Raw genomic sequence first — 22,545 nt, forward strand, 5'->3', positions numbered from 1 at the left:
TCTGCAAAGATGTCATGAACTTCTCAGCTGTTTTTTTTTTTTTTTTTAAGACCTAAAGCCATGAGGCTACAAAGGACTGCAGGAACCACCATCAAAGTTCACAGGCACATTCCTGCAGCCCTAGCAGTTTTAGAACACAGAAAAGAACAAGATGCGACGGAGTCCACTGGAAGCGGCTTTCTGGGTTTTATATAGAAAACACTCACATATGTACGTGGGTGTGCTGACAGTTTTTATGGCTAAATTGCAAAGTGTTAGGCCTTAGAGAGCTTACTGTTGGGTTCGGGGCGTGGCGGGGAGGGAGGAAGAGTGCAGAGTCGGGAGGGGCTTGTTTCAAGGAGGCTTGGGAACAACTCGGGTTTTGTTTGTTGGAAATGGATAGGACTGTTGACCCAAACTTCTGAGTTGCTCGGCTCTTCGTCACTGGAAGGCCGAGCAAACAAAAGTAGAGGGAAAGTTCCTGTAACTTCCTTCCTGCAACCTGGTGGAGGGCTGCGTAGAGGAAGGGAACGTTTCCCAGGGAAACGCCGGGAAAGGCTGGAAAGGCGGTTGCCCGTAGCTTGGAGAAATGGGGCGCAGGGTGGAGGGCTAGCTCGGGACGCAGGTCCTGGAAAGCCCCTTCCAGGCATCTCTGCTCTCAGAAGTCGCTCCCGGAGAGTCGGGCCGGTCCCGGGGCAAAGCAGCCACCGCAGGGGCGCAACATTGGCCCAGATCTCCGCCGGTCTGCCCGTCTTCTGCACCCCCACCCCCAGCGCCCCAGGGCCCGGCCCGCGCCGCCAAGCCGGAACGAACCCCGGGTCCTCCCCAAGCTAGACGTCTGCGCCCCCGCGGCGGGAAGGACACGCGGTGTCTACGACTCACCAGCACGCTGAATCGCCGGGCAACTCCGAGGGGCGCGGGACGCGGGCGAGCGCGACCCGCAGACTCAAACTTTGTTGCTCTCGGGACGGCGCAGTCGTCACTTCCTTGCCGGCCGGGCGGCGCGGACGGGCTGTGACCCAGCAGCTAGCGCGGCGGCGCGCAGGGCCCTGCAGCCTCCCGCCCCGCCCGTGCCCCGGTTCCAGCCCGACCCTCCGAGCCAGGCGCTGAAGCCACTGGGGGAGCCACGCTCCAGCCGCCCCCTGTGCTCGGTGGAAGTGGGTCTGGAAGGTGGCGTTGGAGTGCAGGAGTTGAATTCAATGGACCCTAGAGAAAAAGTCCCCCACCGACTCCCCCCACACACACACACACTCATACACTCAGTCGAAAGGGAAGGAGGGAGAAAGGGAGGAGGTAAAGATTTTTATTTGGTATTTGGGCTAGAGAGGTCATGTGTGAACGCAGTGAGCTATTTCCCTAAATAATACTGGGCCTACTTCAAACTCCAGTCTCCTGTCCTCCGGCCCCTTGAAGGTCTGCACGGGTTGTTCTGTCACTTTCCGCGGGTTGTTCTTGCTCACGACATTACCATGCATTGTGTTTCAGGAACTATGTCATCACCCAAGCCGGGGCTGGGAAATAGTCATTCTGTTCCCTTTCTTCTCGGATTTCCACCTCTTCCTTTGGCACTCTCAGAGTCTTTGGAGCCTGATGCATTCGGGTGTCATCACAAGCCAAAAGTGATTTACACGGTGGATCCCGAAAGGAGGAGCTCCGGGCGACAGTAATTTTGAAGTTTATCATTGCCCAAAATAATCTTTCGCAGCGTATTAAAATTTACACCAGCAGAGCCTTTTGAGTCGCTGGTAAGCATTAACAAAGCAGTCAAACAGCAGTGCCCAAAGAAAGATTCCTAATTCCCTTCGGCTGCAGAGAGGACTAGGCTAGCCTTTGCTGTGGTTTTCAAAAAAGAAAAAAAAGCAGACAACCCAAACTACAGGGCAAGGCTTTCCCAACAGAAACATTTAGCCCCATTGAAACTTGCCCTGAAAAACAGGGACCTATAAAAGGCCACTCAAAGACCTCAGCTAAAGCTGGACAAGTGGTCATGTTGTCGTGCCCCCCCCCCGTCCTCCCCCTTCCCTACCCCCAATACTGCTCCTACCAACACACTGGCCTGATCATACCTCCGTTCCTTGCTTAATCGTCTCACTAAAGCCCAGAAAGCCCCAGACTTGAGTGAAGGTTTTGTGTCAAAAGGCAATGTGAGGCTGATAGAAAATGACATCTTCAGAATGCCTCCCCCAAGTCCGCTTAGCCGCACAGGGGAAGCCACAGACTTACTGGAAGGTTAGAAGCATGTAGACCCAAGCTCTCCTGGCCACATGAGTTCCTCCTCGTTGCAGCTGCTAATACACTGCTTCTGACTGACTTTTACTGGGACATTAATGTCCCATTACAAATACAAAATGTATGATGAAAGAAAAATAGCATTATTTTAAGAAGTAAGTCTGTCATTAGGCTTCAATATAATTCTTCGGCATTCTCACTACATCACTCTATGATGGAGCGACGGCATGGTGGAGGTGCTGCCCATGTTAATTTTGGAATAGCACGAACTCCTTACGGCAAGACGAGGCTTCAAAAGAAAAGGGTGTTACTCCGTATTTGCTAAAACAAGAGCAGAATATTTCTTTGTTCAGTATTGTGATTCTAATCCTCTGTGGCACCTTCATGAATATTCAGTATTGCTGCATGCCCAGGAGCAATTAGCCAGCTAACAAATGTGTGAAGGCCTGACGTTCACACATGCACACACACACACACACACACACACACACACACACACACTGCTTTGTCTCCGCAGAGTGTGGCATTTGCTGGAGTCCCGGGACATTGTGTGGAGGATGTGGCAGACAGCTCCCTGCCAATGCTCTCTGCCTCCTGGCATTCACACCCTGACACCATCCCTTCCCCTCAACTCCACTGGCTCGATCCTAACAAACGGAATGTGGCAGAAGAAGTGGTGCCACCTCTGAGACCAGCTCATAAAGAAAGCTGTGGCTCCCATCTTGGGTGCTCTCTGTCTTGCTCAGTGGAGGGGAAGCCAGCCTCCATGTTCTAAGGACAGCCCCGAGCAAAGGAAGTGAGACCTACGGGCAACCACTTGAGTGAGTCTGGAAAAGGATTATACTTCCCTCCCCTCTGCCCGCCCCCCAAGCCTTCCAAAGTCTCTTAGCCCAGGAAGCAACTTAACAACCTCATCTCAGCTAAGCTAAACTTGGATGCCTGACCCACAGAAACTGGACCAGGAAGAATGTTTGCCACAAGCTGTTCTGTGTGCACATGTGTGTGCATGTGATATGGGTGGGGGGGACTGAACCCAGTCCCTGTGCACGCTAGGCAAGCATTCGACCACTGAACTACCACAGCAACCTCAGCCAAGTTGCTGTGCCTTTCGATGGCCGTCCTACAGCTACGGATTACTACCACAGGCACACACACACACACACACACACCCCACTTGGGAAAAGGGCTGGGGAAGTTCAAGGAAATATGAGAGATATCATGTGTACATGGTTCCTAGGAAGGTTTGTTGGACATCCTTTTTAGGATCATCATCTGAAGATGCTTGTGACCGGCAACGCATGAGACAATGGGGCCCAAGGACAAACTCACACGCCCTTGGCAATCCCCCCTCTGCAAGACAGAATATGGGGAAGGAAACAAGGACCCTAAGCAGATTTAAGTATAACACCAAAATCTGAGCTTTCACTCCCTTTGCCGAACAAAGGTTATCTTTCCTTTTAAACTAGGTCAGAGGGTGTGGACCGCTGCTGCTCCATCCCTGGCAGCCCTGGTATTGGGTGTCACCTGCTTCAAAGCATATACAGATGTCTTTGAGTCACAAAAATCTACATCTGTACAGGCATCCCTTTCTTCCTCCTCAGAGCATCTACACAGGATTCTGAGACCTGGTACAAGGAAACTAGGTTCTAGAAGGAAAACAGACCAGAAGTGGTTTTACGCCTGGCAGCCAGAAGGGGTAGGTGACTGGGAAGGATCTGTAAGCAGAAATTACCTGGGGATGTAGCTCAGTGGTAGAGCTCTTGTCTAGGATTTTCAAAGCCCTGGGTTCAATCCCCAGGACCACCAGAAACAAAATAGAAAAATAAAAATAAGAAAGCTATGCTACATTGGGCTAGGGAGTATAGCCTAATGGTGCAATGCTTGTCCATCATACCTACAATCTGGTGTTTGATCCCCGGGCGGGGGAAAATCTCCACAAAAATGAATTAATTAACATAGTTAAGTTTGAAATAAAACCTAAAAGCCATACCTGGTGACACGGGCCTGTAAACCCATCTCAGGAGGCTGAGGCAGAAAGGTCACAAGTTCAAAACCATCCTGGGCAACTCACTGAAACCCTGTCCCAAAATAAAACGTTAAAAAAGGATATATCCCAGGGTGTGGTGCTTGGCTAATATCCCCAGGGCCTGATGTCTAATCCGTCCTAAGTACTGTGACAGTAATAATGATGATAATAATAAATATAAAAACTAGAAAGTGTGTGATCCTGAAAGCGAGTCACAGACTCACTCTGATAAAAATCACCTCCCTGTTGCTTCCAGGGCTCGGAAGAATAGGCTGCCCATGTGACCGAGTCTTTCACTAGCATACTTCCTCTCTGGCTGGAGCATGTTATTTACTTTCCAAATACAAAACAAAGTTTTCGGAAGCAGGAAAGATGTCACTCTCCTTTAGCCCTGACCAGGGCAAGCATCTGCCTGTGACTGCCCTAACATTCCGCCTCCTCAACCGCTCCTGCAGAGACTGGAAAGAGACTGGAAAGGCCGGCCGCCTCTGGTTTCCCTCCAGACACACTGGGCTCCGACTTTTCTCATGTGCAGTGGCTGCAACCGCTGTGTTGCTATGCCGTCATCTGGTTGCTATGACTCGTGAGGTGGTGAATGTGCCAGAACGTGAATCTATTAATTTAACAGGAACTGGGCTCAGCACATATATTCCTTGTTAGGTCATTTGCTTTGCTACCTAAACCACATCCAGTGTCCTCAGTAATGGGCATGTTTCCTAGAGTCTAGCTTTGCAAAAATGTCAAATGCCCTGGCTTTTAAGTGTTCTCAGTTTTATGTGCTTAAATCACCATGATGTAGATGAAGGCAAAGGGATCGGTTCAGGAAAAAAAAAAAAGGTGTGTGTATATGTGTGTGTGTGTGTGTGTGTGTGTGGTAATGCTTAAAATATCTACTCCTCGTTCTTTTGCATGTAGGTCGTCTCTGCAGGATAAGCATGTACTGATGTTTATGGGAACCCTTGGTAAACCCCAAAAGTACGGGTAAAAAGCTCCGAGCCACCCCACAACCAGTCCAGATGTTGTAGTACAACAAAAGGGATCCTGTCCCTTTCTTTTGTGTTGACCACACACACACACACACACACACACGTTTCCATTCAGCCCTCAGTCACCACTAGCAGAGTGACTGCTCCTGGGTGTGCTAGGGACTCAAAGATGAAAAGGACAAAGTCTCTCCCTAGTGGGAGAAAATGCAGCAGGAGCAACGCTAGCCTCCAGCTTTGCAGAAGGCAGGAGATCTCAGACAAGGGAGTTTAGTCTGGGAAGGCAAGCTCTAGTTCACTACCCATGCTTTTCCTTTAAAAAGAAGATAAGAATTACCACAGTGCGTTGTATCGAGTAAGCACTGCATTGTGTAGCGTTTGTTTGGGTAGGTACGATGTAGTTATGTATTTGGACAAGTGAGGATGTCAAATATATCTCCTATATTCAGACAAAAAAGTGTGAAGGATCTGAGACCGTAGAATGATATAACAGCCATGCACCGGAGAATCTCTGATGGGCTGGACATTAAGGTGCTGTCCCATTGCATAGTTTAATGAAGTGATTTTGCCTTCTAAATCTTCCATCCTTGGTAAATAAAAGATGGAGTTCCTTGAGGCCTCTCTTTCCAGAAGAAAGACCTTCCACCCAGTGAGGCATAAGCCAGTTCTGAGGCAGGCAAACACATCCCCTTTGTAGCTGAGCCTACAGCAGGAAAGGGAAGAGGAGAGAAAGGAGAGTCCAAAGCTCACTAGCCTTCTCCTCCCCCTGCTCCAGCTCTTAGATGGGCACCAGAAAGGTACAGCACCCATTGAAAACTGCTTCAGACACAGAGGGGGCTTCAGAACACTGGGGGTTCCAGAAGGAAACTGTTCCTAAGGTTGATTTACACCAAGCCAAGGACAGCCCTGTCAAAGTGAATCTGCTGGTCAAACCTAAGAAAACAGACAGAAGGGTTGGACAGCTTAGCAGCTAAGAACACTTGTTGCTCTTACAGAGGACCTGGGTTCAGTTTCCAGCACCCGTGATGGCTCACAGCCTTCCATATCTCCAGTTCCAGGAATCCAATTGCCCTTTCCTGGCACCATGGGTTGGAGACACACACGTCATCTTCACATGTGTGTGTAAGCTAAACACACACACTAAAAATAAATAGCGTTGAAAGAAAGAAAGCGGTCAGAATCCCTGACCTGAGCCTTCCTGGTGCCAGCACTTCCCACATGCTGGCACTGCCCTCCTAGGGCAAGATGACCCTGCAGCACGCTCAGGGGAGGATCATGGGAATTCAGAGGAAATCAGGGCTGCCTTGGGAAAAGGAGAAACAAACGCTGTGGTGGAGGGAGCATTGCTGGAAAAGGGATCACAAAGTTGCCCACAAAACAGCAAAAGAGCCCTGAGGAGTGAACGGAAGCTCGGGCAGCTGGTAGTTCAGTGTGTTGGTTAGGAACAAAGGTTCCTCACGGTCCACAGACTTCAGTCAGTCTTTAGTGAGGATTGTGTGACTGCGGGCAAGTTTCAAGCCACTCTACTTCAAAGGACTCTGTTTCAAAAAAGGAAAGGGAGAGGAGAGAGAGAGACCGGCCCGATGCTCCATGGGTTAGCGCACCTGCTGCCAAGGCTGACAACCTGAGTTCAAATCCTGGAACCCATCGTGGTGGAAGGAGCGAATCGGCCATCCCAAGTTGCCCTCTGGCTCCTGTGCACACACAAAATAACAAAGAAAGAAAAGGAAGTGAAAAATGGGATCATGAGTCTATTAACACAGGTGGTGTCTAGAGGTTAGAGAAGGCGAAAGAACAAACTCTCCCATAGAGTCTCATAAATTTTAGGAGCGTAGTCAGTACTTTAACGTTAGCCTGTTTATCTTGTGCTGGACCTTGGACCTAAAAACTGCAAGGCTGATAAAGTAAATACTAAACCCTATGCTATTTTAAGCTACCATGTTTCTAATAGTTTGTCACAGTCACTACTGTAGAGTGTGTAGTGCAGGGGCATTGATTTTCTAAATGTGACGTTTTCTGGAAAAGGCTTGTACCGTGTGTATCAAAAGCCCTTGTTTTCATGTTAGAACCTGAGCAGGAAGCGCTGGGTGGAACAGGTAGAACCCCAGGAAGCCGGGTCATTGGGAGATTTCCAGAGCACCAAGCTGTTAGAAACTCGGTGGCGTCAATCCCAAACCACATGAAACGATATTGAAAGAGCAATCGGGACGCAGTCTTCTGGATTTGGCATGAGCTTCAGGCATCACACGCTATGTCTTCAAATTTTTCTCAGACTTATTGCTTGTTGTGTATATGAACTATCCCACAAAGCCCCGTATGTTGAAAGTTTGGTCCCCTGCTCCTATCACTGGGAGACAATAGAACATTCAGAGATGGGTCTAGATGGAAGAAAATGACATCAGTGGAAACAGGTCTTAGGACACTAGCCACTTCCTGTCTTTCTCCTTGCTCCTGCCGGCCATCATCTTTAGATCCATGGTTCCACCATGACGGACTGTGTGCTACCAAAGGCCCAAAGCAACAGGGCTACAGAAGCAGGTACTGAGATCTCTGAAACCGCCAAAAATAAAACCTTTCCTTCTTTAAGTTGGTTATCTCAGGTGTTCTGACAGGATAGAAGCTGACTGCATTCATCTGGCAGGCCACAATGTGGAGGCCAAGTACAAGAACAGTCAATAGCCCTAAGCCAGCAGGATCAACATTCTGTGAGGTTTCTGTGTATTCAGCAACCCCAGGACTCCAGAGAGGCGGCACAACCTCGCAGGCTCCGTCATTGCGTCATTGCGTCTTTCCTTTTCTCAATGAATAGAAAACACAGAGTCAAGAGTCAAGGCGTCATGCACAGCATTCCTGGGATCCGGGCTGGCCAGCAATGCGTGATTCTCCTACAGTTGTACCACTCTCTTCTTCCTGGTTGAGAAGGGTGAGTGAGTGCTGGCTGGCCCAGCTCAAAGGTCAGCGCTCACTGCACAGCGGGAAGGAAGTGTTTCCCTAAGTATCCTCCATAAATGTTGGTTGTGGGACATCAACCTTACCATAATATGGGAGGTGCCTTCTGGGTTCACTGCCAAGAGGGCTGGGCATCTGGAGGTTACATTAGGGCCTATAGTTTCCTCAGAAAAGAAAGCCTCCTTCCTTGTATATGGTTATATCTGGGTTCCAGCAAGGAACCAGGTCTCTCTAAGCAGCTTTTGTGGGGGTGGACCTTTGTGAACAAAAGTTCATCACAGTAGCTTCTAAGGACCATGTGCGGAAACTGAAGTTTGAAATTCCTGGACAAAGCATAGCTCTGTATACCTCCTAATTTATCCTTTCCTACTTCCCAATCCAAATTGAGTTCCCCAGAAGTCAGTGAGGGTCACATGGGATGACCAGATCTATCTATCTATCTATCTATCTATCTATCTATCTATCTATCTATCTCTATATCTATATATCACTTCCATGTAGAACAGCCTGTCACATTCACAGGAGGATATGGATCCCCCATTGCCCCTTTTAGAATCTTTAGAGTTATTTCACTTGAATGGCCTTTATTCTGTAATGTTGGGCTCTGCCTGCCTGCCTGACACATTTTTTGCCCTTTGCACCAGTTAAAGGATGTGGTCACTGACTCATCTTCCAGGACCTTAAGGCCTGAGTCCAGTCAATGAGTTACCTCCCACCTGATGTGGTGGCAAAGGGCCTCAGGCCGTTCGGAATCCCTCTGTGAGCCAAACCCCAGGTTCTGCTCTGATGTCTTAGAGCTATCTCCTCTTCCAGACAGAGGAACATGGCAGCCAAGGTCCTGGAGCCTGGGTCTCAGTTATAGTTATAAAACATCTGCTTTAGAAATGTACACCAATTGGAACTGGAGAGATGGCTCAGCAGTTAAGAGAACTCGCTATCATTGCAGAGGACCCAAGTTCTGTTCCCAGTGCCCGCATGATGACACACAGCCATCTGTAACTCCAGTTTTAGGGGATCTGATGCCCTCTTCTGACCTCTGCTGCCATCAGGCACACATGAGTGCACAGACACACATGCAGTTAAAACATTCGACCAATTTTAAAATCATTTTAATCAATATCAATCTTAAAAATCTTTTTATAAAGAAAGCAGAAAAACGTAACCCATATTTCAAATAAAACCCTATGGTCAATCTCAACATGACTTCAGATGGCAGACAAGATCATGTCAGGAATCTTTTCTCTTGCATCCTGGTGACTGGCAAGCCTTGCCATATTTACCTTAGATGTTGATGGAGGTGATGCAAGAGATGAGTTGCGCATCCTACAATCAACTGCAATGTGGCAATCACGGATCTTCCCAGCATGCGCCATTTCCAGAAATCAGCTAGCATTTGGAAAGCTACAGTCTTCTCCCATCTGTGGAATTGTGGGCTTCTGGGGATTTTTCTTAAAAACACACAAAGCAATGACGTAAAAAAATTGTCTAAAGCCAGTGGAGACAGTGATCTGAGGGGTTATGGACATTAAATTAAAGTCAGACAAATGTCAAAAATCCCTAAACAAGCCTTCAGTTGCTCTTCCCATAAGTGAAACCAATACGAAGCAATATGGGAAGAGGAGAGCAGTCAACGTGGACACCTGCACCCTCTCCTCCATTCCTTGCCCTAGGATGCAGCAGAGGGCTGTAGGCTATTTCCCCATGCATACCTAACACTTGCATGTTTGCATGTCTGGAAAGTAGAGTCATGGGTGCCCTTGATTCCAGATTATGCTTTGTATAACTCTTTTTTCCAGAGCAAAGTGCAGCCTGCTTAACTCTCCATCACTGAGGAGTCCTACTCTCTAAACTTAGGATGTCACCCTGGTGGCATGCCTTACTAGGCCATCTTTGCTTCGTGAATCAGGGAGCGAGAACAAAGAGTTGTCAGTAATCTAACTATCGCTGCTGTCGTAAGGAAAGGTGCTTTGTTTGTTTGTTTGTTTGGTTGGTTGGTTGGTTGGCTAGTTTGGCTTGGTTTTTGAGACTGGTTTTCTCTATGTAACCCTGGCTGTTTTGGAACCCACTCTGTAGAGCAGGCTGGCCTCAAACTCACAGAGATCCTCCTGCCTCTGCCTCCCAAGTGCTGGGACTTAAGGACATGCACCACCGCTGCCTGTCAAGATGTTCATTTTTTATGTCCCCAGAAGTCCTGCATCCATGAGACTGGCAGGCCCATTTGCTAGCTTACAAGAAGGACAGAACTCTCAGCTCTCCACAGGTGTTGACAGCCTCTCCCGCCTTTCTCATATAACATACCTCCCTAGTCCACCGCTTAATCCCCCTCCTACCCGTGATCCCGAAAGCCACATTAGCAGTCTGAGCCAAGGGGGAAATGTTCATTCGGAACTGACGACAGATCAAATTAAAGAGCAAGACTGAAAGTAGGGCAGGACCTGGCGGCGGGCTGAGAGATCCGGAAGCTCGCTTTCAGCGCGGACGAGCGGAGGACCACGGTAATTCTGGACAGCTAGCAGCTGTATTGTCAGCTGCGCGGTCCAGTCAACGAGGCGTCTAGATTGGCTATGAAGGAAGTTGTATTTGACGCGTGATCTACGTTTCTCTTTTGACGGGCAGTTCTCAGCATGCTCCAGGGAACAAACGCACTGGTTTTCCTGCCTGCAGAGAGGAGTGAGTGGGATTCGGCTGTTTCCAAGGCATCCTCTCGCTGTGAAGTTCCTGTTTGTACATTTGCAACAGGGCTGTGTGGCATCCGCATTAGGCACTTGACCTAATTTAAGACAATGATTGCAAAGGCGGCTGTGATACAGAGGAGGGGAAAAAAAACCATTATTAGAAATGAAGACGCCTGAGCGCTGAGCCCATTTGCCACTCCTGGTGACATCGTAGACTAAGTCACCTTACTCAACCTGGAGGATTCAAGAATCGCGTGTAAACACAAAATAACTTGGCTGTACATCGTGAGGAAGTCATTCTCCTTGGATTTCTCGAATGCTGCCACTGAGAGGCTCCCAGTATAGTTCTGCGCATCTTCCAAAAGCCTTTGACACCTGCTTGCCCCCTTTTATTTTTTGTGAAAAAAAAGAGCAAAGTCTCAATTTCATATGAACCAAGGGAAACATGGGCCAGAATGTATTTTAATATTATCGCCCATGTCTTGTTGTTTTATTTACTTTTGTTTTGCTTTCTATAGGTGGCAGACGACACAAGTTTTCCATTCATGAAGATAATATAAGCTTCTCTCTAAAAGCAAGTTAATCATGAAAACTCCTTAAAATGATTAGGAAATGGCTCCAATATGTGGATAAAAAAAATTGTTTACCCCAAGTCAGGATTTTACTGTGTAAACCTGGCTGTCCTGGAACTCACTCTGTAGACCAGGCTGGCCTCAAAGTCACAAAGATCTGCCTGCTTCTGCCTCCCAAGTGCTGGGATTAAAGGTGTGTGCCACCACTGCCTGGCTGGGTAAGGAAACAGTTTAATGGGATACTCGCCCCTCACACCCAGACAAGTCTCGCTATTAGCCCTAGCTGTCTTGGAACTCACTATGTAGACCAGCTGTTCTCTGCCTACTCGGTGCTTGGACTAAAGGCACGTACCACAACACCTGACTAACTCTCTGATTTGAATGATTCAGTTTATATTGGGTGAACTGGATAACATGTGAATTATATTTCAATAAAGATGCTTAAAGTAAATTAGGATATGGGTATCTGGGTCATGAGAGAGCATTTACCTGCCATAAATAAGACCTTGGGTTCAATCCTAGCACTAAAATTCATGAATTACAAAGTGTAAATTACCTTCTGTTGGGCTTTTTCTTCTAATATGGGCTCCCAAGACTGGAAAGACAGCTCGGCTCTTAAAGGCACTTGCTGTCCTTCCAGAGGATGGGAATTCAGTGCTCAGCACCCACGTCTGAAACTCCAGCTCCAAAGGGATCTGACACCCTCTTCTCTGCTCAAGGCAGCATGTGCTCACATATTGATACACACACAATTAAAAATAAATCTCTACTACCAGCTTCCTGTTTAGATTTTGGCCGATTGTCTGGCACTGAACTAGTGCTGACCCTTGACCCCTAGAGACTTGGAGGGGTGTCTTAGGCCCCACAGTTCTTCTAAGATGGTTAATCCCCTGCAGCAGACTACTTTTCCCTTGTGCTACTGCCAGCCCCAATCCAAGCCACCACCTCTGTTGACTGAATGACCATGAGAGGCTTTTTGGTATCCAAGGACAGTGGGAAGTCCTTCTCTTCTCCAAGTCTAGGAAAAAGCCAGTTTTCGGAAGTGAAGTCTGATCATGGAACCTTCCTGACTATGTTGTAGCATTCTCCACTCCTCACCCTGCCCAACTCTGGATAAAGTATTGGCCTCTCAGCCTGAATTTGGGGTATCTGTGACAGAGACCTAATGGGTCATCCAGCCTCTCCTCTGCCAAGCCTTTTCTTCCTCTAAGACAGTGATATGACATGATTTACGGTCACTGACGGCTGCTAAGGGTGTGCTTGAGACATCATTGGGGCTCACTAACTAGTAGTCAGTGAACCTGCCTCTTCCCTCACCTTTGTTCCCTTGTCCTGGAATGTGTTTTTCTCTCTGTCGTGTGACAAACATTTCTTAGAGAGACACAACAATCATGTCTACTCACCCCAGATGGGGAACCCATGATGGACCAAAGTACGGGTACTACCAAAGTCCAATTTGGTGAACCAATGAGTTTTAGTAGGCTTTCTTACAGGGGCAGAAATGACTCAAAGACAGATATGTCACCAAGGCCCACCCCAGCAGGGGTGACAGCTCACAAAGCTGGGACCTCTGCACATAGCCTGCAGGCAGCTCAGCAGGTTGGAGTGTTCTTCCTGATGCCTCAGTTGATCTAAACCTCTTCCAGGCAACTGGTGTGGTCTCAGCCATCTTTGCAGCTCAGTTTCTGTGAGTCTTCTTGGCAGCTACGCACTTTCTGAGAGGCATCTTTGCAGCCTGGCTCTTATTAATAAATCAGAGGGGTTAATGAATCTGGTCACAGAGGGGTTAATGAATCTGGTCAGATTCAGAGACTTCCTAAGGCTATCTTGTTTACCTTCCTGTTCAGGGAGTTTTCCTGCAAGATGAAATGTTTCAATCTCAGAGGAAGCCCTTACCCAACACTCCCCCTTTATTCTCCTATTTCTGACAGATTCTTTTGGACTCTGTCCTGTGTTGCCTCTTCATGAAGGACTCCCTTGCCTCCTATGTCAGGTGAAACTCCATATTCTCAGCTTTCCTCTGTCATGAGCCTGAACCGTGGCAGGGCAGTTGCAAGCATAGGATTCTACAGCCAAACTACCTGAATTTTGGTTTGAATTTCTTTGGGTTTCTTTTGTGTGTGTGTGTGCATAAATGTTTTGCCCACATGTATATATGTGCACCATGTGTATGCCTGGTGCTCTCCAAAGTTAGAAGAAGGCATTGGATCCTCTGGAAATAGAGTTACAGACAGTTGTGAGCCACTATGTCGGTGCTTGGAATTGAACCCAGGTCTTTTCTTTAAGAGCAGCAAGTCCTCTTAACTGCTAAGTCAGCTCTCCAGACAAAAACTACCTAGGTTTAAATGCTAGGTATGCCTCTTGCCTCAGCTGTGTGACCTTAAGCATGTCACTTAATATCTCTGGGCTTCCATTTCCTCCTATGTAAGAAGGTGATAATGATGATACCGTGACGATTACAAGCACCCCAAACAATGTCTGCTCCATGTTTTCAAGTCCAGAGTCTGGCATATTGTGAACACTTAATAAATGTTAGTTGTTATTATTAGAGCATGCGTCATTATCTTCTGCAAATACCAGGTCCCTCCGTCTTCCTTGAGGGCAGGGAGTATGTTTCATTCACCATCGAATCCCTGAGAACCTCGCATGTCTCCCAACACCTGTGTTGTTGAATACAGATCTTAGAATGGGGGCTGGGAAGGTGTCTGATTTAGCACAGCTGTCTCAGGCTGATCCTGAATTCTCAAGACCATTTCCCTCACTCTAGCCTAAGGAGGCCACACCCCAAATCTCCATGGTGGCATTCAGTTTTCAGATCTGAATATCCAGTGTCAGTACAAGACAGGAATGCCCCCAGGTGGTGCGCAAGGAAAACCTCTGCCACACAGTTCATTACCTATATCCTCAGCTCCTCCACCACCCTCTGCTCTAGTTAGTCATGATGAGGTGCGGACCACACCCAAAAAGAACAGGTCACGCATCGCCGCCTCAACAAGGTTTGCTGGGCCAGGTGCCGCTGGGTGCTGAGGAGGCCAGGGAGGGAAGGTTTGGAACCCTGGTACCAGAGAGTTTCGCGTGGAGTGGCAGGGTCAGTTCACATCTGTGTGGCTAGGCCGAGAGACAGGGCTGGGTGCACACAGAAGGCAGGATCTGACTGGGAACCAGGATAGGAAGTCAAAGACGAAGGCAAGAGGTGAGCAATACAAACAGGAGGCCAAAGGGGCTGGCAAAGGTCAGAGTCCAGCAGGTGGCAGCTGCCAGCCCAGGGCCCAGCAGACAGAGGCCAGGGTGGGGGCTGTTGTCCTGGCTCACCATTCTTTCTTTCTCTCTCTAGATAAGAGATAAAAGACAGAGAGGAGGCTGCTCTGGCCTCCCCACCCAGTGGGTGAATAAGAAGGCAGGGGCAGCAGTCACCACAGGCCAGCCAAAGGGCTCCTGTCTGGACCTGCCTCGGCAAGGTGCGGCTGGCTGCTGGATGGATGGCCTGCTTCCTGGCAACCAGCAACAGGGCAATGGTGGACACCGAGGACGACATGGAGCACTGGGGCACAAGGCCTAGAATTGGCTACTAAACCCGTCCGGTAGCTTTGTATTCCCCTCATCCGCTGTGCTTTAGCTCCTCATTAAAAACAAAACAAAAATGAAGCATTGGGATAATCGGGATAATGCCCAGTGCTTGCAAACTTCTAATATAAAGACTATATAATGAAAAATATGATGTGGACATCATGAAATTTCAAAAAAAAAGAAAGCTGGGTGGTGTGGCACACATCTTTAATCCCAGCACTTGAGAGGCAGAGGCAAGTGGATCTCTGTGAATCTGAGGCCAGCCTGGTCTACAAAGAGAGTTCCAGGATAGCCAGGGCTACACAGAGAAACCCTGTCTCAAAAGAATAAACAAGTGGTGGCGCACGCCTTTAATCCCAGCACTCGGGAGGCAGAGGCAGGCGATCTCTGTGAGTTCAAGGCCAGCCTGGTCTAGAAGAGCTAGTTCCAGGACAGGCTCCAAAGCTACAGAGAAACCCTGTCTCAAAAATAAAAAATAGAAAAAAAAATAAAAAGAATAAACAAAAACAAAGAATAAAAGCAAAGCAGGCCTCGGTGTGGTGAGTGACCTTAGTCACAGCACTCACACTTGGGAGGCAGAGGCAGGGGAACCTCTGTGGGTTTGAAGCCAGCCTGATCTACACAGCGAGTTCTAGAATGTTTACTGGGACATCTACTGCTGTCCTGTGTAGAAGGACAGCATCTTTCCAAGCGCAGAGTCCCAGCCTCCACGCACAGTGCCAGCCTGACTCCAGCCAGCACAGAAGCCAGCTGGTGCGGAAGCTTCTGAAGAAAAGCAAAACAAAAGACAACAGCAAAAGAGCAAAAACCAACACTAGAACAAAACAAATGAGTAAAAGCAGGGGCCACCTAAACAGTAGGGCAGCCCTTCTCAAAAGTGTGCTTCCTATAAGAACTTCGGATCACTGATGTAGCGGTGATGTTGACATGCGTGGACAAAGTTTGAGAGCAGGATGACAGGTGACATTTGTCACTCTTTGGCCACTTACCTGTGGGATCCTTCTCAAATTCCACAGAAGAATCCATCTTAGGAGTAACGGTGGACGTTAACCAGCACCCCCATCCCCCACCCCAACAATTTCAGATCTGCACTCAGTCACTCAGGTGTACTGCCCTGGGACTCCGGAACAGGAGGCCACAACAACCACAGAACCCAGTGACAGTGGACACAGGGCTGTGTCAGCCTTGTCCAGATCCCAGAGGAACAGCGACTAGATCACCGTTCAGGCCCTGCCCCTGGGTTTATTGCAGCTTGTCAGGTCTCTGGAGGGCTTAGATGGCACTGCTTTGACCTCGTTCCCACTTATGCCCTGGCCCTGGCCCTGCAGCCTTCCCCCGAGCTCCTTTCCATAACCTCTCTCTTTTTAAAAAGAACTTGGGTCAGCCCGTTGCTGCTGCATGTTCAAGTCAGAGCTCTGCGCAATCTGTGTCAGTCTGAATACGAATGGCTCTGAGGAGATTCTGATCTGGATGTCTGTGCTCCGTGATAAAAACCACTGCATAGTTCTCACTGTAGACCAGGCCTGGTTCTCGTCCTTGTCATAAGGTAGCTGAAGTCTTTCAAGGTAGATCCATCAGTACCATTCTCCTTTTATAACTGAGATGCGGAGGAGTGAGTGACTGGCGCATGGTCAAGGGCCTACATCAAGGCAGTCCCACTCCTAGATTGGTGTTCATTTTTTGGGAAGGGTGTGTTTGAGATAGGGCATTTCTGTATAGCCCTGGCTGTCCTGGAACTTGCTTTGTAGACCAGGCTGGCCTCAAACTCAGAGATCCACCTGCCTCTGCCTCTGGAGTACTGGGATTAAAGGTGTGCGCCACCATCTGGCTAGATTTGTGTTCTTAATTCCTGTTAATGGTTGTTCCCCTATCACACAAACACACGCACACACTCTCACTCACACACGCGTGCGCGCGCACACACACACACACACTTTCCTATGTCATATATCTATCATTTTGCATTGCTAGGTATTATACCCAGGGCTTCATACATGCTACTTGAGGGCATCCCTAACTCTCTGCTCTCTGGTGTCTCTCTCTCTCTCTTTAATTTTTGAGACAGGGTTTCTCCGTAGCTTTTGGTTCCTGTCCTGGAACTAGCTCTTCTAGACCAGGCTGGCCTCGAACTCGAACTCATAGAGATCCACCTGCCTCTGCCTCCGAGTGCTGGGATTAAAGGCGTGCGCCACCACCGCCGGGCTTGGTGTCTCTTTTGAGGTTAAAATCCTCTCAAGTCAATCTGGAAACTAAAGAAAAGTAGTGATTTTTTTTATTATTTCAAAGTTGAATGAGTAACTGTCAAAATATCCACCAACCGCATTTCACCATTATCATAAACACAAGATCGGGCCCCAGCATCAAAAACTTTCACCAAGTCCTAAGGAACAAGACAGCTCCTCATTCTTCCTGTCTTCTCACTGCAGTGAGAAGTTCTCTGGATGGAGTTCTCCGGGTATGAAAGCAGAAAGCAGAGCAACCCACAGCTCTGATCTTCAGAAGGGACGTGTCCAGACAGACCAGCGCAGCCCTGCAGCATGCCCTTGACACACCCGCTGGGGCCAGACCAGACTGGCGATGCCACAGAAGCTTGTGGCTCGTGTGAAAGTCTGTACAAAACTTAGCCTAGAAGGAAGAAACAGGCAGCAAGATGGTTCAGCAGGAAATGTGTCTGCCGCCCAAAGGTGCAAGCTTGGTGGCATGAGCTCACTCCCTGGAGCCCGCGTAGAGGTAGAGGTGAGAGGAAAGAACAGGCTCTACAAAGTTGACCTCTGACCTCCACCCCTTCCCCCATCACACACATAATAATTAAACTAAAAATTTAAAAGATGGTTAAGAAGCAAAAGACTACACTGATAGAGATTTGTGAAAGAACACAGAAGTCAATGACAAGAGGCCAACAGCCGAGGTAGGGACAGGTTCAGAAAAAAAAAAATAATAAAATGGTTTTGGATATAACTCTTTTTTTAAGAAAAAAGATTTATTTATTTATTATGTATACAGCCTCTGCCTGCATGTATGCTTGCACACCAGAAGAGGGCTCCAGATTTCATTATAGATGGTTGTGAGCCACCATGTGGTTGCTAGGAATTGAACTCAGGACCTCTGGAAGGGTAGCCAGTGCTCTTAACCTCTGAGCCATCTCTCCAGCCCTGGATTATAAAAAAGTGAGTCTGTACTTATATAAATGTGTGGTGGTATTTATTTATGTTCAGTTCTGAGGACTGGACCCAGAGCCTTAAGCCTTACTAAGCAAAGCACTCTACCACTGAGCCACACCCCCAGCCCATGTACTTACATGAAGGTTTTTATTTAATAAAAGGTTCATTTTGGCTTTTAGCTGGGGGCAGTTTGCCTATGAGTAACGTGACTACGGCGGCCACTGGCATCCGAGGCCCTGTAGTCAAAGCTGCAGGCCACTGGGAGTCACCTGATGTGAGTGCCGAGAAGAGAACTCGGTCTTTCGCAAGAGAGGTACCCGCTTTTAACCACTGCACCCCTTCTCCTGCCCATATAAAGGTTCGAAAGAATGAAAACAAACAGTTCCTGACCAAGGTCAGCATCAAGTGTAAATCATGTTGACATTAGTATCTTTGATAGGTCATGACCCCAAATCCCAAAACCCAAGTCTACCCCATGAGGAAAACAAAACAACAAAAACAGTAGTCAGGTCCCATTAGAAAGCCATCCTGTAGGCTACCCCACCAAAGCCGGGCGGTGGCGCACGCCTTTAATCCCAGCACTCGGGAGGCACAGGCAAGGCGGATCTCTGTGAGTTCGAGGCCAGTCTGGTCTACGGAGCCAGTTCCAGGACAGGCACCAAAACTACATAGAGAAACCCTGTCTCAAACCCCCAACCCCTTCCCCAAAGATATCCCACCATATTTCCCAAGCCTACAAAGCCATCAAAAGCAAAAGCCTAGGAAACTGTCACAGCCAAGAGGATCACAGAGGACAGGACATCGAAGGTAAGGCGGCACCAGAAACGAGATTCTGGAACCAAAACAAAGCCATTGGCTAAACACTAAGGAGACTGAAACACCTGTTAATAATCTGTCTGCAAATGCTGGTCCATCCACCAGGACAGATGTGCCATTCCTGTGTAAGGAGAAAGAAAGGTCTGGAAAGGGAGAGGGTGAGAAGAGAACCTTAAACCAGCTGTTGAATTTCTTTGTGTATCTAATCCTTTTTTCTCAACAAAAGAGCACTAATAAAGATAATACAATTCAAAGAATTGACTTGCCTAACGTTACCGTGTAAGCCACTAAAATATCAGCACATTAAAGTAAGTATTTAATTTATTTATAGTGTTAAGGACTAAACAAGTGGGGATAGGTAACTTGTTGTATAACCCCTGCTAGTCTGAATTCCTGGGCTCAAGCCATGCCGTCTGAGCCTAGGATTGCAGTTGTGTACCACCACAATTATTGAACTAAATATTTTTCAAATGTTCCTTTTGAAATAGTTAAATATGCTGGACGGTGGTGGCACACACCTTTAATCCCAGCACTCAGGAGGCAGAGGTAGGTGAAACTTTGAGTTTGAGGCCAGCCTGGTCTACAGAGTAAGTTCCAGGACAGGCAGGACTATACAGAGAAATCCTGCCTTGAAAAAGAGAGAGAGAGAGAGAGAGAGAGAGAGAGAGAGAGAGAGAAATAGTGAAATACATTTTTATGAAATTCTAATCTCATTGACATCCCCCTGCCCCACTGCCCCAGAGTTACTGAACACAGTTTGAAATTCATTGAGCAGCCTTGATTGGAGAAAAATCAAAGAGAGCGTCCTGAATCTCTGCCCCTAAAACTCTCTGGATCTGTGAGATGGAGGGAACAGTACATACTTTCAGGCAAAGCTCTTAAAATCAACTCGGTAACTTCTCCCCTCCACCACCTCCATCCTAGAGACTCTGGGAACAACTGTTGGAGGCCGGGGCAGCAGTTGTCTCTGTCTCGGATCTGCCTGTCAGATCCAGGACTCCCCAGCCGTGGGCAGGACAGCAGGCTGGCATTAAGTGGGATAAGATGGTTGGGACGTGTCCTCTCGATGCTCAGCTGTACCGTCCAGCCTGCCAAGATGCGGACATTTTCAACATTTGAGGTCCAACCAAAAGAGACAAGTAATGATTTAAAATCACTTGCTGAGACACATGGCTAATACTGAAGTAGCCAGAGGAGAGTGTCGCTTAAATCCAGTGGGGGGACAGCAAAGAGCCCCCACGTGCCTCGCCGTCATGGGGGTCAATGTGTGTCCCATTTTCTTGCTTTTGGAAATGCCAGGTATTTTGGTCCAGTGCTTATCTGGGACGAGGATAGAGGGCAAGGCCTGTGAGTAGTTCCGTACCCCAGCCTTTCTTCCTGATTGAAATGGAAAGACTGTGTCCTTAAGACCCCCTGTTTCAGAGGCTTAAACAGCGCTTCACCATCCTGCAGGTTTTCCGTAAGTCTTGTGTGGATTCTGTCACATTTCCAGAGCCGCTTCTCAGCCCAGTCACCAGCACCCCATGACACGGGGCATCTCCAAAAGTTACTTTCTCGGGTCCCATGTTATTTTTCTGTTCCTGGTTCCAATAATCTCCCCTCTCTGGTTCTCTTCTTGACATCCTGCTCATTTACCTGACCCTACTGCTCTCCTAAAGTCTCCATTGCCAAGGCTACTAGAATCTTCTAGCTGCTCAATCCAGTAGGTCCCTTTGCTGGAGAAACAGTTACAGGTTGGGTGCACCATATGGCCCAGTATATTCTCTCCTCTCCCCCCGCCTCTCTGTCTCTCTCTCTCCCTCCCTCCCTCCCTCCCTCCCTCCCTCTCTCCCTCTCTCTCTGTATATCTCTGTGTCTCTCTGTCTCTGTCCTAGTTTCTAACTTTGTCTCTCTCTCTCTCCCCGCTTTTTTCTTTCTTGTTTTTAATAATGACCTTCTCTCCTGGTCCCCCCCCAGCCCTGCCACATATCTCTTTCTGATCATCTTCTGGGTCTCCTGAGCAGGGTCCTTGATTTATCAAACCTATCCAGGTTGAGGTACCTAAAGGCTTAGTCCTAAAATAGCATCTAATCTTTAGGGTTCCCAGATGAAGCCCAGAATGTCCAGTTAAATTTGAATGTTAGATAAGTAACACATTTTAGTGTAAGTATGGTCCAAATATTCTGAGATAGACTAAATAAGTATTCAACACTCATTTCAAATTCAAGTCTAACTGGGAATCCTAGATTTTGATTTACTAATTCAGATAACTCCAGACAGTTGTAACTCCAAATAGTTTGTTCTAAAAAGTCTGACCTAAATCTGCTAAAGCTTCTAAAGTGAACCAAACATGGTACATAGAGGACCATGTGGAGTGATGCCGTGACAACGGATCAGGTACATAGAGGACCACGTGGAATGACGCCGCGTCAGCGGATCAGGTACATAGAGGACCATGTGAAGTGACGCCGTGTTAACAGATCAGGTACATAGAGGACCACGTGGAATGACGCCGTGTCAATAGATCAAGTATATGCAGGACTAAGTGGAATGACGGGTCAGGAACATGAAATGACATCATGTCAACAGATCAGTAGTATTCAGACTTGAGAAAGCTTTGACATCCACCTTCCTCAACAAATAGTAAATTATGTTTTCTGTTTTCAATGGCCCCACAATACTACAGACAGAGTGAAATAAAAGAGATGTTTGTTTAGGATTCTGGTGCAAGATTCAGGAGCACATCTGGAAACGGCTCCCTTAGTGTAGTCTCTGCATCACACAAGAGACAGGGTGTGTGTGCATGTGTGGTGTATGTGGTGTGTGTTGGTATGTGGGGTGTGTGTGTATGTGGGGGTCTGTGTATGTGGTGTATGTGTGTGTGTGGTGGGGAGTATTATGATCCATACGTGGTGTGTGTGTGGTCACTATGAAAGTCAGCCTGGCTTTTGGCATCTGAGGTACACGGGACTCTAGTCCCAGGCTTCTTCATGCCTCCTGCCCTACACTGTACAGGACAGTAAATCCAAGCCGCACTGAGCTCCCTACAGACAGTCCTGAGAGAGTCTCCTCTCAGTAGGCCAGGCAGTGAGCAGCTGGGTCACGTGAGGAGAGAAGCTGACCTGCTACAGGGCCAGGTGAGAGTGGAGCTGAGTGACATCAACTACCATAGTAAGGGGATCTTCTGAAAAGGAGCAGAAATACTTTCGAAGGCAAGTTTCGGGGTGTCTTAGCTGGAGTTTTTATACCAGGAGGAAACGCCATGACCAAAAGCAACCTGGGAGGAAAGGGTTTATTTTGCTTACACTTCATCACAGCCCATCCTCGAAGGAAGTCAGGACAGGAACCTGGAGGCAGGAGCTGACGCAGAGGTCCGAAGGGTACAGCTTACTGGCTTGTTCCCATTATTTGCTCAGGCTGCTTTCTTATAGAATCCAGGACCACCAGCCCAGGGATAACATCACCCACAATGGGCTGGGCCCTCCCCATCAATCACTAACTAAGAAGAGGCTCTACGTGGCTGGAGAGATGGTTCAGTGGTTAAGAGCACTGGCTGTTCTTCCTAGGTACGGAGTTCAATTCCCAGCAACCACATGGTGGCTCACAACC

The 22,545-nt window shown here is 48.0% G+C and overlaps 1 protein-coding gene across 3 annotated transcripts in view; it reads right to left on the reverse strand.

Annotated features, from left to right (window-relative positions):
* Window positions 1-1,075, reverse strand: part of Mideas (mitotic deacetylase associated SANT domain protein) — a 67,754-nt gene extending 66,679 nt beyond the window's left edge. The window contains exon 1 of one of the 3 annotated variants that reach the window (XM_050164561.1): window positions 862-1,075. The gene's annotated coding sequence lies outside the window, so the exon portion shown is untranslated. The remainder of the gene's footprint in view (window positions 1-861) is intronic. The other 2 variants (XM_050164560.1, XM_050164556.1) reach the window with 2 other exon arrangements.
* Window positions 1,076-22,545: the final 21,470 nt, after the last annotated feature.

The sequence above is a fragment of the Alexandromys fortis genome, unplaced genomic scaffold (assembly GCF_014885135.2).
Source record: "Alexandromys fortis isolate MF-2015 unplaced genomic scaffold, M_Fortis_MF-2015_v1.1 scaffold_159, whole genome shotgun sequence".
Lineage (NCBI taxonomy): Eukaryota > Metazoa > Chordata > Mammalia > Rodentia > Cricetidae > Alexandromys > Alexandromys fortis.